The sequence below is a fragment of the Chlorocebus sabaeus genome, chromosome 10 (genome assembly GCF_047675955.1).
Source record: "Chlorocebus sabaeus isolate Y175 chromosome 10, mChlSab1.0.hap1, whole genome shotgun sequence".
In the NCBI taxonomy this organism is placed as follows: domain Eukaryota; kingdom Metazoa; phylum Chordata; class Mammalia; order Primates; family Cercopithecidae; genus Chlorocebus; species Chlorocebus sabaeus.
Genome location: NC_132913.1, coordinates 96,587,367 through 96,591,757, shown reverse-complemented (window position 1 = coordinate 96,591,757; position 4,391 = coordinate 96,587,367). Strand labels below are relative to the sequence as shown.

Here is a 4,391-nt window from a genome sequence, read left to right as displayed (position 1 = left end):
TTAACCATGTTATCTACTATCTTTTAATTTTCAGGATTTTATGTAACTTAATTTTTAAGATAAAACATCTTGAACCAAAATGCTGAAGGCTGAGCTGTATCTGAATATAAATTCCAGGTATTCTTTTCTCATCTAGGTATCTTGGTCAGCACTACCCAATAGAAATAGGGAGTCATGAATATAATTTTCAGTTTCCTGGCAGCTAGATTAAAAAAGTTAAAAGTGGCTGGGTGCGGTGGCTCACGCCTGTAATCCCAGCACTTTGGGAGGCTGAGGCGGGTGGATCACCTGAGGTCAGGAGTTTGAGACCAGCCTGGCCAATACAGCAAAACCCCATCTCTACTAAGAATACAAAAAATTAGCCAGACGTAGTGGCAGGCACCTGTAATCCCAGCTACTTGGGAGGCTGAGGCAGGAGAAACTCTTGAACCCAGGAGGCGGAGATTGCAGTGAGCAGAGATTGAGCCATTGCACTCCAGCCTGGACAACAAGAGTGAAACTCCGCCTCAAAAAAAAAAAAAAAAAAAAATTTACAAGCACAAGGAAAATTAACTTTAACAATATATTTAATTTTGCCTAATATATTCCAAAATTTATTTCAACATTAAATTCTATGATAAGAAGAAGATATGTGCACTCTTTTTCATACAAAGTCTTTGTAATCTAGTGAGTATTTTACATTTATAACACATTTTCATTTGGACTAGGCCCATTTCTAGTGTTCAGTGCTACATGTGGCTAGAAGAGCTGTTCTAAATGCTCTTAGAGCATCTGCAATATCTTGGAGCATGCGTATGTGTTAGGTAAGCAAAATGTTAGACCTAAATAATTTAGCTACTTTATCCGTTTGATGTTCGGAGTTTCGGAAGTAACGTATTTGCTAGCTGATTAATATTTTTACTCAAGTAGAAAATAGTTTCTAGTGGTTCCATCTTAATCATGGCCATTTAATTCATCATAAACTTATTTCAAGAAGAGGTTGCCATTTGCACAGTTACGGCAAACTCAAGCTGAGAAGAAATTTGATTTTTCTTGATTACATATAAGCATGTAAAATTTAGTATTTGGACTTAAAGAAAACCTTTTGGTATGACAGAAAACCAAAATAGATTTCGTTTGATGAACTCTATCTTAATGCGGAGATATTGAAGTCCATTACGAAATTAGTCCCCATAAATTTCCTTTTTTCTTTCTTATTGTTAGATTATCAAATGCTGATTCATAAACTAAATGTCATAAAGATTTATTTAAGTTTGAGGACAAATCTTCACAGCCAATGATGAGTTTTTCATTATTGAATTTTATTGTCCTGGTCATGTACCTTCTGCCTTTCCTAGTGTACTGTGTGCTTGTTTTTACCACTGCACACTGCCTAAGTGTTCTCTAGCTCCCTTAATGAGAACTATGTTTTGAAGAGTTCCTTAAGGTTGTTTATTAAGATGGCACTTTGTTTCTTTACTTGTGGTCTGGACACATAAATATTAATAAATCTATTCAGCCAGTCACATATTTTTAGACCTCAGATGTCAGACATGGTTATCTTAACAAATTTATCTCTATCCCTATATCCCTCTGATGCCATTTCACTTAGCCAACCTACTTAATGCAATTGCCTAAAGGGATTTCTACTAAGAAAAGAGTACCAAGGAGGGCATCAGATGTTTCACAATCAAGCTTACAGAGCAATTTCCTAGAAATCAGCATATGCAAGGCTATAGGAAGTGATTTAAAAGTGTTAACTCATGTAATCCATTTAACCTCATTAATAAGGTTTAATTTCGTCACAACTTTATGAGAGGAAGAGTATTATTTCCCTCATTTTTACATGTTAGGAAACTGATGGTCAGAGATGCTAAGTAACTTGCCCTGCAGAGGTCGTGAAGACAGGAGCAGTCCTCAGTGATCTCTACCATCTGGCCCCTATAATCCTCTGGGTCATAGATCCTGAGCCTGTGGGAGCTAGCCTGCGGATTCGGGAAACAGCAGATGAGGGAAAGTCAGAAAACTTGACCTCATGTCAGCAGGGACCCCTGGGGAATGGACTTTAAAAAAATCTTTGCTTTATCAAAGGTGACCAAACTAAAAGAAATAGATGGCTAATACCAGGGGCGCTGTGTATAGTTGGATAGGTTGTCTACTGTGAAGCTCAAGAGGGCATCATTCCCCATTCATTTGGTACGAATGATGCTCCCTAGGGCTGTTGGTACAATCTACATGAACAGACACACTGGTCCTGCTCAGGACCACTTTCAAGTATTTTATGTATTTGTTTCATTCTCTCCTTTATAGATTTGTAGTGGTTTGGGGCTCTCCCTGGAGGACATACAAAATAATCAGACTTTAAACAAAAAGATAAATGTGTCCCTGGCAACAGGTATTATTTTGAATCTCAATAACATTAGAAGCTAGAGGGATAGGAGGTTGAATTGCTTTTACTCAAGCAAGGCACAAATTGGTGGCAATTCAGGAAGACAGTCCAGCCTGGGCAATCCCTTCATCTGTGCCTTTCTGCTTTAAGCCTGCTGCTCTAACATGCTGAAAAGCAAGAGCCGTCACAAAGACTAGGTTTCAGTTCTCAGCTCCAACATGTGCTCCTACAAATCAGTTTTAGGTAATAACCAAAAATGGAAGTTCAAGATCTTGAAAGAGGCCTGTACAGCATCAAAGAGTATAAAATCTTTAGAACAATAGAAAGTTAGGCTGTTTCTCCTGAACTATTCCTGCCTTTCTCTCTTGAGCCCTTGTTTTTCCTTCATCTGCTTGTTTCTTTCCCTTGTCACAATGTTTCCTCTTCCATCACTAAAAACCTCTTTAGGAAGGATTCTCATAAGCAGTTCCTCTTGTGGCATGAACAACTGCTGATAAGGTATTTTACATTGGTCAGCATTTCGTGTTTGCAGAGGACTGATATGTTGTTGCTTCATTCGTTCTTCACAACACCCTGGAACATGTGGAGCAACGTTAAAGCCTTTTACCCTTTTACTGAAAAACTAAAGACTGGATCTTACAGTCTGTAATTAGAAGAGTTGGAACTTGAAATTAGAAATCTAAGTTTTTGGGCTCCTAATGCCAGACTGGGTCCCTATCAAGCTATTAAACCTTGTGAGGGGATTTCAGACTTCACAAAAATGGTTCATTTTCCCAGGACTCTGTCACAGTCAACTTAGGGAATCCCTAACTGTGAAATTCCAGTCTGCTGGGGCTTCATTTGAGTAACACGGGGCCCTGCAGGAGCTATTGGAATCTCATTGTTGGTTACTGGTTTGCCCAATCAGAAGGCAGGACTTCAGAGACCCTTGATGTTCATAATAATAGTTAATACTGGGGGGTGGGGATTGGCCTGTACCAGGTGCCCTCCTTTCACCCTCATTGCAACCTTAGAAAGGAAGTACTCTTATTAGTCCTAATTCTTAGGTGAAGAGTACCAAGCTTAGGTACTCTTCAAGAAATAGCCAGGAACCTAGTTTAGGACCACCTGAGAGCAAGGAACTCTGTTGCTCATTCATCACCTGTGGCATAGACACTCTGAGCGAATGCCATGCACAACTTATTCCCAGTAGCGGTGAATTTGACTAGCAAAATTAAATAATGTCCAGTTAAAAGCACTGCATCACATACTTTTTCAGTGGGAGGAAACCTTACGGATGTTAATAAAGGAAAAGAGAATATAGTTAGAGCTAGAAAAAAGAAGGCTGCCATCCCATCCTATCGCCTGTCGTGTGAATCATCCATGTGGATAACTGATGCGACTCGAGGGCACGGAAGGGACCCGGCGGGACTGCACTCACGTAGAGGATGAGGCGGCAGGAGCGGACCCAGTCGCTGAGGCCCATCCACTGCTGGTGGTCGGCATAGTAGCCGCAGCGCAGGAAGTACTGGAGGCCCGAGTAGTTGGGCAGCTCATAGAGCATCCAGCAGCCGCTGTCCACGCGCACCGAGTTGCAGTGGCTTAAGTAGGGCTGCAGGTTGGGGTGGTCGCTGCTGCATTCGTAGTGGCGGCCCTGGAAGCCCGGTCCTCGTAGAGGGTGATCTGCAAGGCAAGGCGAGGCAAGGCGAGGGCTCACAGGCCTGCCCCTGCCCCTGCCCCAGTCTCCGGGCCCCGACATGCGGGGAGCTCCCGGGGCCCCGGTGCGGGCTGAGCTCACCTTCGCCTTGGCTGGCTGGGCTGAGCGGGTGGGGCGGCATTGTCGGGTAGTGTTCTTTGAAGATGAATTAAGGGATGATTGGTTTATTTTTAAAAATCATTAACGATTAATAGTTATTCATGATGCTTTTTAAATTTCAACTTTACTTTTGATCTAATGTATATAGCTTTTTGTGGAACAGATCCCTTTTTAAGTAAAACTTTCCATAAGACTGAAAATAAATAGCATGTCTGTCTATATATATAT

The 4,391-nt window shown here is 41.4% G+C and overlaps 1 pseudogene; it reads right to left on the bottom strand.

Annotated features, from left to right (window-relative positions):
* Nucleotides 1–1,781: 1,781 nt before the first annotated feature.
* Nucleotides 1,782–4,185, bottom strand: LOC119625106 (gamma-crystallin D-like; annotated as a pseudogene).
* Nucleotides 4,186–4,391: the final 206 nt, after the last annotated feature.